We start from the raw sequence: 10,532 nt of genomic DNA, 5'->3' as shown, positions 1-10,532 counted from the left end.
TGCAACCTTCCTGGTAATTAAACTCCATCCTCTGCTGCTGCAAGCTAGGAATCTGTTACACCTTGCCAGAGCTGGAGAAAAAACACTGAAATGTTTCTTCTCCTTCCTTCATGTCTTCACCAGCAAGCATGATGAATATGGACTAAGGAGAGGAAACAAAGCAGGTGTATTAGTGCACACCAAATATTTCTTCCTTTTTTTTTTTCCCCTGAGTATTTGCTTGTCATTTTTCTGGCCTTTTTTTCCGAAGTGAAAAAGAATTCATGACTTTCCTGATTTAAGACAATACAGAACTACTCTGCTGCTTATTTGAGTGGCCTGCCTGAAACATGTTTAGTTATGCATGTATGATCACCTCAAACTTAGAAATATTGCTTGCAGGCAAATAAACAGACTTTTGTTTCTTTCAGACATCCTTTTGAGGTCTTGCAATAGTATATTCTGTTTGAACAGATTTCTGTATACTTTGATTTTTGAAGTCTAATAGTTTCCGTTCCTGTTGAGTCTCTCAAATCAGGACATTTAAAAAAAAAAAACAAACAGAACAATAAAAAACAAACAAACAAACTTCAGGATCCTTACTTTAGACTCCTACTTCTGCAATTGTAGTAAAGATCTGAGATTCACTAATACAAGTTTCTCAAAAATCTGTAAAGAAAACTTTTTAGCTCTAGTGCACGAAATGATTTTCAGGTACAGTACCACCTGTATGTCAATGACAAGAACTTTTTCCATCTTCTAATGTAAACCAACGTGACTGAATTGTTTTTACTGAAGCTTTCAGTAAAAGACCTGATTCCTTGTCCAGATCTAGAGGCTCACTAATCTCTGGTTATCAGAATGCAGTAGGTAGTTTTCCATCTTTGGAAGATAGAAAGAAAATAGGCCAGTTAAAAGTGTATGTGTTACAATTTTAATTGTGTTTTATAGAAGTAATTCTTTTGGAGTGATGCTTAGCCGCCATTTGTTTCCATCTTAAATCTACAGCTTCAAACTGCTCTATTAGGGTAACACTGAATCTGAAGTGTCTGCAGTCATTCAAAGGTGAAATTTGTTGATACTGCTGTTGTCTTGTTCTACCAGGATGTGCATCTGTATATTTGCAGTGTGCTTTTGCAGCTTTCTCTTTCTTTGTTCTGCAGTTGCAACTAGTATCCAGACTCTACGTGTGCACCCTGCATTACAGATTGTACTTCTATTACCCTGCGGAGCAGTTTTGCACAGTTAATGAACTGATGCCTGGGGAGCTGTGCATACGTGTGGAATGTGGACCCTATCTCGCTATCCCAAACCTGCATTGTCCTGTCCTGCAGCTTCTCAGGGTTCTGCTAATACAGAAGGCTGGCATTTCTGTGCTGCAGCATTGTATGATGATCATAAATACCTCATCATAGTTCGAGGTGTGAAAACAAGCTTGACTATCACCTTGACTTCTGGGCTGTTATTATTTTGTATTCTGGAACAGGAGCAGGGATTAAGGATTAAAGGAGTGAAAATTTTTATAGGGAGAAGGAATTGGCAGATGAACAGTAACAACAGATCGGTTTGTATATTCATATTAATCGTACGTATTGTCACATCTATACTATCAAAGATCTTTGTATGTTAGCGAGAAAGCAGATTTTGCTCATCACTTACTCTGATCACTTTAAATATTTAGTTAAAACTTTCAAACTTGAATTACTTTTATCTTTGCCATCAGTTTGTTTCTCTCTACTAAATGATAGTATTTAGATAGGATTTACATGTTGGAATCAGTAAGAGCAAACTTTGCAGTATTTTTGTACTTCTTGCTCTAAATTTATAACATTGACTTTCAATAATCTGATAATAGTAATGACCTTTAGTTTGGCATCCTACAAAACTAAATTCAATACTTATAATATTACAGTTGTTTTAATTTGTCCCCGTCCCTCCCTCTCCCCTAACTTGTTTCCTACAAAATGTAGAGTGTAGTATATCCCTTAAAATTTAAAATGCTTTCTCATCTTGCTGTGGAATTGCATCAAGAATTTGTGCTTATTAAATTCTACCAGGAGAGGGCAGTATTGCATTATAGTAGATGTGTGCTGACAACTAGAAGAGGCAGTTAAAGAAAGCTTATATAATGAAACGTTTCTGTGCTAACTTGCTTAGATATATAGCTGGAAGATACGTAATCATTCTAAGTGATTACTTTTATGGTTTTCTAAATATTTGTCTGAGATGACTGTTTCAGAAGCTTAATATAATAAATTTCTTTTGGGGTGCAATTTAATGCTGTCTGAGATCTTTCCAGAGTTGCTGATGTAGTTATAGTCTCCCATTCATAGAAATTTAGGGAATCACACTGTAGAAGCACTGTAATTTAAGTATTAGATGCCTTCATTTGCCCAAGTCATCTTGAGTTTCATACCCATGCTTACTTCAGAACTGTACGTAAAGTACCTATGACTTTGTAGAAAACTGCTGTAATCCATACCTGTGCCTGACTTAGAAAATGCAGTAGGTGGCTGTTGCTGTGCACGCTGCTACACAGAACTACTGCTCATCTGCTTTGGAGGGTAGTGTGCAGTGCTGATGCATTAACCCAGCACCTATTTTTATAAACTGTAAGAGAGGCAAACAGGCACAAAGTAGAAGCATATTAAATGTTCTGAAGCATTTGGCATTAAAGCCTGGCCACAGTGGTACATTTCCCTGAGACAGCAGTGTAAGTGATGGAGGAAAGGGGGGACACCTCAGAGCACAGTGTGCTACCAATGGCTTGCAGCAAGAATTTTTCCATCCTAGTTCCTCAGTATGCCAAAAGCAGACCTCAGTTCTACCTTCAGTGTTTGCATCAATAGCCACAGTGGCTGCCGAAGCCTCTGGATTATGCAAGTTTTGATGTCTGGAGAGTCCTATGACTTTACTGACAATTGCTGATTTACTTCTGAAATTTGGAATTAATACAAAATACTGGCCAGAAAAGTAAGTGTATTATTTAAAGCTTGAGACAAACAGATCTGTCATACTGTTTCCACAGTGTGATCTCAGCATTACTAATGAAGCCAGTGCTGAGATGAGCATTGGCAACAATCTTAATCAGATACAATTTCAAATTCTCTTGAAAAACAAGACAGATATCTAAACTGCTGTAGTAGTAATAGCAGGAAGAGGCTATTGCTGAACCTCTCAAGGCCAGAATAAGACTTTGCATAGATGCAAAGATTGGCAGAACATATTTACTTAGTACATTATAGAATAGAGGAACTGAAAAAGCTTTAGAAGTACAAATAAAGATTTCTTTCTCTTGTTGGAGTAAAGCCTGCAGTTAGACTGCTGCAAAACCATAGAATGGCCTGGGTTGAAAAGGTCCTTGAAGATCATCTAGAATCAATTCTAACCACAAGACCATGTGGGAACAGATTTAAGATGCTTTCTGGCTAAAGGTTGTATGTTGTATGACATAGGAAAGGTGACAAGATCCATCTCCTGTGGAAACCCTCTACTTCTTTGTACCACAGCTCCTCTATTTCATTCTTTCTAAAATAATGATTGTGTGAGTATCTTCTGGAAAGCTGTAATAGGATCATCGTCTTAAATACCTGTAACTGGTGACTTCTCCCGTGCCTATAAATTGGGATTTTTAGATTTTCTTTAACTCTTACTGACTTTTTATATATATTTTTTAATGATGTGGCATGCATCTCCATGACTTTATTTCATAGAATCATGAAACAGTTTGTGTTGGAAGGGATCTTTAAGATCATTTAGTTCCAAGCCCCTGCTGTAGGCAGAGCCCCATCCAACCTGGCCTCCAGGGATGGGGCATCCGCAGCTTCTCTGGGCAATGTGTTCTAGTATCTCATCCCCTTCTGAGTAAAAAATTTATTCTTTGTATCTAAAATAAATTTATTCTCCTTCAACACCCCCTGCTGCCCTATCACTACACAGTTTTGTAACAAGACCCTTCTTGTAGGCTAGCTCCTTCTAGGTACTGGAAGGCTACAATCAGTTCTACCTCAAGTCTTCTATTAGCTGAGCAAGCTCGGTTACCTCAAACTGTCTTCATAGGAAAAGCACTCTGATCATTTTTGTGTCCTCCTCTGAGCCTGATCCAACAGCTCCATCTCCTTCTTGTGCTGGGGGCCCGAGACCTGGATGCAGTACTCCAGACAGGGCCCTCACAAGGGTAGAGCAGAGGGATGCAGTCCTCTTTCACCACTCTTTTGATGCAGCCAAAGGTACAGCTGGCTGACATCTCTCTTCTCATCTACCAGTATCCCAAGTCCTTCCCCTGGGGGCTGCTCTTAGTCCACTCTCGGCCCAGTCTGCATTTGTGCATGGGAGTGCTCTGTCCCATGCGCAGGACCTTGTACTTGGCGTAGCTAAACCACATGATATTCACCCAAGCCTGCCTCTCAAGGTCCGTCTAGAGGGCAGCCCTTTCCCTCCTGCGTGTTGACTGCAGTATGCATCTTGGTGCTGTTAGCAAACCTGCTTAGCGTGCTCTCAATCCCACTGTCCATATCACACCAACAAAGATGTTAAACATTTCCAATCCCAATGCTGACCTTCTGAGGAACACCACTCATCGCTGGTATCCACCTGGACATCGAGTTGTTGGCCACAACTCTTTGAGTGTGACCATCCAGTCAGTTCCTTATTCACTGAGTGGTGCATCCATCAAACCCACGCTTCTCCAATTTAGAGACAATGATGACATATGGGACAGTGTCAAATGCTTTGCACAAGTCCAGGGAGGTGGACTCATCATACCAGAAATTATATTTCAAAATTGATCACTATTTGTTATTTGTTTGTTTGTTTTTAAGTTTTGTGTGTGTGCTTAAAGAAGAGGAAACTGACATTTTGGGGAGCGATACTGATATGTTCCTAATCTGAGATTAATAATAAATTCTGCTATATATATTTTTTCCCTGTAAGCATAATATCGTATTTTACTGCTATTCAAACTATTATGTTAATGTATTTTTTTTTTTTCTGCAGTACTGGTAGCAGCTGTCATTGGGCAGATTTAGTTCTGTCACAGTAACCTTATCTTTTTTATCTACCACTGATCTTTTGACTTGTATCTAGTTCATGGACTCCTGTGGTCATCAATTCAAACACTGATTGCCTAAAATGCTGGGAGAATGTCTGCTCTAGGAAATGGTTAGAGATGAAAAATGGAATGCCAGTGAATAATGTATTTAAGTGATTCTTTTCAGGCAAATAAAAATTAAAGAACCAAGGGGACATGCAAATCACATTGGCAAAGGTCCACAAAAGTGTTCAATTTTTTAGCTGGCACTTTAGGCACTTACACTAAAAGTTTGTATGTTCATATCTTCTTTACTCAACTGCTGCTTCTGATCCCTGCAGCTTGCAGTGCTGTTTAATGTAACTTAGTTTTCACTGATGTCCTCCCACTAGAAGAGAATCACAGAGCAGATACTTCTCAGTTCAATTTGTCCTGAAAGCTCAAACACTTCTGCTGCATCGTGCCTCAGACCTCAGAGATGGTGAATGGTGCTTTTCCAGAAGGGAAGAGGTACTGATATATGTCCTCTCTCAAAACCATGATGACAACGATGAACTGAATGAAAGTTCTCCCATGATAGTTATCTATGCAGAGAGAATTTGTGGAAGTGAATAACAGCCATCTTTTTCTCTCTTTGGCTTCCATATTTGTGTCTAGTTAATTGTGTTGGTTCATATGTCATCATGCTGCTTGCTGTGAGTTCCATGCCGAGACCACCATGGAGCAAAGTGTGTATTCGTTTGCATATGCTTTATGTTAGATTTATGTCTTTTTCTTTTTCTTTTTTCTTTTTTTTTCCAAAGATGATAGCTTTTGTAAGTCAACTGCCTTAAATGATGCAGCCCTGCTTTGTTGCTAAATTCCTTGGAGATTTCAAAATCAATATAAAAAGGGATGATTGAAAAGGCTATTGAAAGTGGTCATAAACAGTAATGGCAAGGATAACAATTATGCTTCTTTGGCAAGTTTTTAAGGTCTCTGTCAAAACAATTTCCTAATTAATGCTTAGGGATACAGTAAAAAACAGACAGTAAAATCATTAAAGAAAATAGCTGAACAGTAAGTATCTTACTGTGTTATTCTCTGGAAACAGATGTCTTAAGATGTTACTCTTTAAATTGAATAGAAATTTCTGACTTGGATTTTACTTATAGCATCAGTGTGCTAGCAGTAGCAAATGTAACTGATACATCTTGATAAAGAGCAGCAGTCTACCGAGGAGTAACTGTGAAAAGGATGAAATCTTAATTTCATTGATCAATAGGAGTTCTCCTATTACATTTAATAAAGGATTTCACTACTGTTAAAAACTTCCTGTTTCTGAAGAGCTAATAGCATAAGACAAAGAAGTGTATAGGAAAGGAATACAGTATATAAGTAGTGTCTAACCAGTTTCTTGTTATACATTTCTTCCTTGAAATAATTTGATCAAATTTAAAGCAAGGCCTTTTCTGGATTCGTTTGAAGTCTGTTACACGGAACACTGATGAGGGCTATGCTAGTGTACGAGCTGAGCAGATGAAGCAGAAAATGGGAAGGAGAGGAAATGGTATAACAAGCACAAAGGAGAGACTTGGTTCATTCTGGTATTCTGCTAGTAGGAGAAGGGGGGAGGGAAAGGGGCTAACAAACAGCAGTGAAAGAGAAAATGCAAAATACTATTGGCAATATTGTATCAAGGAAGAGTAAGCTCCCGATTTTTGCTTGGGAACTTCTCTGAGGTTTTGTAAGTTTCTAAAACCCTACCTTTTGGCTCTGGTAGGTTGAATTTCAGCCTCCAATGATTAAATATTTTATTTTAACACCCTCAAAGGAACAAAGTAAGGCTATAATCAGCTGTCTAAGCTGCCTAAGGGGAGAAGGAAGAATGGAAAGACAAAGGTTAGGCTGAGACATCTCTAAACATAGTTCCCAGTGGGAAGGTAGGCACATGGAGTCACAGGAGAGAGGAGGGAAAAGTGATGGGAACTGAACAGAGCAGGGGCAGAGCCACAGAATATGAGACAGTTCTAGCTGGAAACAGGTAGAAGATAGGAGATGCACAGAGATAAGGCGGGGGTAGAGGGGAAAGGACAGTGGTTGCCCTCTAAAGATGGTTTGGAGTGAACTCATTGGCAGCCACAGGGTGCTGATGCAGCCTCCAACTCCTGCTCAGTGTGGGGTCTCATAGCCCTTCTCCAGCCAGAGCTCTCTATGAACATCCCCTCTCACACCAACACAGCATGTTTCCGTCAGTGGGCAGGGAAAACGTTAGAAACGTGCTCCTGTGGTAATTCAGCTACTTCAGTGACTGCGGAAAGAAAGAGGAGATGTTTGCACAATTTTTAAATGATAAAATTGTAGCACAGGCATCTTCTAGGTGAGTGCTTAGGGCTTTCCATCTCAGAAAAGATGAACGGTTGGGCTAAAGCACTTCCCCTGGAGAGGCTGAGATAGCTGGGGCTCTTCAGCCTGGAGAAGAAGAGGCTCAGGGAGACCTCATTGGTGTCCATAGATACCTGATGGGAGAGTTCAATGAAAAAAGAGCCAGGCTCTTTTCAGTGGTGCCCAGTGCCAGAACAAGAGACACTAGGCACAAACTGAAACACGGGATGCTCCCTCAGAATGCCAGGAGCACTTCTGTGCTGTGTAGGTGATGGAGCACTGGCACAGGCTGCCCAGAGGCTGTGTGTGCGATCTGCTCCTCAGAGACATTCAGCAGCTGCCTGGACGTGGGCCGGGGCCCCTGCTCTGGGGTCCCTGATGGAGCGGGGGTTGGGCCTGATGGATCCAGAGGGCCCTGCCAGCCTCAGCCATCCTGTGATTCTGTGACTGAGACAACCTATTCCTAAAACTGTAAAGTTTCTGACTCACCTGGCCACAGATTTACGGTAGAGAGTAATGCCAAGTATCTTATAAACCTTTATATTTGCAGTTAAACGAAAGGCTGATGAGGCTGGGGAGATATCACTTCGTGGAATACCACTTTGGTATAGGGCCCCAAAGGAGGCTCTGAATAAATATAGACCCTCTACACCGTGACCCATGGGAGTAATAGTGATTTCTTCTAAAGATGCTAGCCTACTTCCAGCAAAATGCAAAGCTGAAAACAAAGATCTTGTCTGCAATTTTTTATTCTTAAGGCTTTAGAGTGGTGCCAGGCAACTGAAAAACTTACACTCTATAGACAACATTAAAAAACTACAAAATGTGGTGTGTTGCTAATGCTAGAATAAACCCTTTAGTGGATCTACCCATAAGTTTCCATTTGTGCCAGTGGATCTGAGGAAATACCTTTCTTAGTAATAGAGATATGCGACAGCTGGGGAGAATGCGATGCTCCTTCAGCGGTCTATAGGTGACCACACATGCCATTACTCCAAGCCTCAGTTTACCCATTGGGAAAACATGCTTTTTGTCACTGAACCTTTTTGGAAAATGCTTCTACGAGAAGCACTGCTTCTCTGTAAGAAGAACCTTGTTTTTTAAAATGACACCTCACATACGTGCACCTGAATTCTGGTGCAGGGCAAGACAAGTCAGGAAGCCGTTCTCTGCTGAGTTTTATCCTGTTGGGAAAAAGCTGGGAAAGATGGCAATGAAAGACAGAAGGAGAAGCAAGAGAGAAAAAGAGAGAGGTTGCATGCCCAGGCTGTGGGGAATTTGATACTGTTTTATACTGTGCATCTGAATAGCTTCTTTCCATTTGCATCCATTCTAAGGTTGATATTCTCTGTGAGGAGCTGTGGGAGTGGACCATGTTTGGAAACACTTCTCTTGCATGAAGCAGTGCTGTTTGGCATCTTGCAACATTTATGCTGTTGCCCTGTAGGCATACATGTGACTGGGTTGCCAGTCCTAGGTTTCATTCCTTTCCAGGGAGGAAGAAGCTCTCCCTACGCCTCTCCTGAAGTCTACCTTGCCCTCTTGGGTTTGAGTTGAGCTTCAGGGTCAGACCACAGGTGACTGCCTTGGGTTGCAAGAGTCTGAGCAGCAAAGAGATCTGGAGGGGCACTGGGAAGGGGCAAAACTGTCACAGTGCATAAGCAAAATGTCAAAATATTTCAATTTCAGCAAATATCAAAGGTGAAAGTGCAGCAGCCCCAGTGAGCCTAGTGCTGGCAGGACCTCCAGGCAAAATACAGGTCAGCAGCAGGACAGAACGTTTTCTGCTTAAATAAGAAGTGCTCATTTCCCACTCTGTGCCACTACATCACATCCTGCTCAGGTGTCCTGGATGAATAAAAAGGCTTCTGGATACTGTGGTAATACTGCTATTAGAAAATATCTCCAAACTTATGAAGCCTGACTTGTATCTGAAGGTTTAGGCTGTGCTGGTTCTCCTGGCAGCTAACCAGGATATCATTTTTGTCTGCTCACGAGATAAGACTCCCACAATGTAGTTCTTAAAGCAAACTCCACTGCACAGCCAGTAATGACAGATGTTTTTCAGCTTGATTACTTCTACTGTCATTTAGTGAAGGTTCCTACATGTAATTTTTGCTGTCCTTATGTTTGTACATCAGAAGGGGATGTTTGGAAATGCTTGCTTTGTAGGAGTGCAAATGAACAAGGAATGTAATGATTACAGCAGCATGGGATTATCAAATGACTGTTATTTCAGAGGATGTGTTTGTACGTGATTATCCTGCCACCTCCCCGTGAACAACTTACATCAAAATTAGTTTGATTGTAACTGATTAAAACTGCTGCTATGGGCACACACTCTCTGTTTGCCATCTCTCTTGTCCATTTCTGTGTACATGGATCGGGTGATCTGAGTTGGGAGCTGTGCTAGGTTACCTTCGGTAAAGAGTTATGAGAGGGTTGAGAACTCCACAATCGCTGCTTTTGTCTTTTTAGCCTCAATGGCAATCCGCCTGCTGCTTTTATTTTTTTGGAGCCTGGGAAGCAAGTGGCAGTTGATTAAACGGGTGAACAATGGATGGCTGAAAATTACATGGGAATGAAAGAGCTTTGAGTTGAATTTGACCACAATTCAATTAATCTCCTGAAATACAGCCTATTACTTAAAGCTGTTAAGCAGACAGTTTTATAGCCACAATGCTGTGTGTTGTTCCTTCAGATTTTCTTTCTTGAAGTTCAGGTCAATGAAAATTTCACCTCAGATCACCTGTTTATTTCTCCTAGAGAAGAAAAGAGCAATTTACAGCCACAGAGCCCACCTAGAGCTGAACAGTGGAGGCTTTAGTTAAAAAGTGAAGGCATCTTTATATTATATTGAAATGAAATGATGAATTTGATGGTATCAAAACCATTTCTTTCATTGTTTGCACTTAGTCACTAATCATACATACATGGGGACCCCAGATGCAAAGGCTATTGCAAAATTCATGCACCAGCTTACAGCTGAAGGCCAAATCCTGCCAGTGACTCCATGTAAGAGCTTCTCTTGTGAAAGTCAGTGAGGTTCTATCTACAGGGTACCTGTTTCTTGAACAATGTGGCTTCCCCAGTTGGAGTCAGAGATCAGGTGAGGTGCTGCCTGCAGGTGGAAGAAATGTGGAACTGCGTAGAAAGATGG

The sequence above is a fragment of the Gallus gallus genome, chromosome 2, assembly GCF_016699485.2.
Source record: "Gallus gallus isolate bGalGal1 chromosome 2, bGalGal1.mat.broiler.GRCg7b, whole genome shotgun sequence".
Classification (NCBI taxonomy): Eukaryota; Metazoa; Chordata; class Aves; order Galliformes; family Phasianidae; genus Gallus; species Gallus gallus.
The sequence above is the reverse complement of the archived record's forward strand: the minus strand, read 5'-3'. Positions refer to the sequence as shown.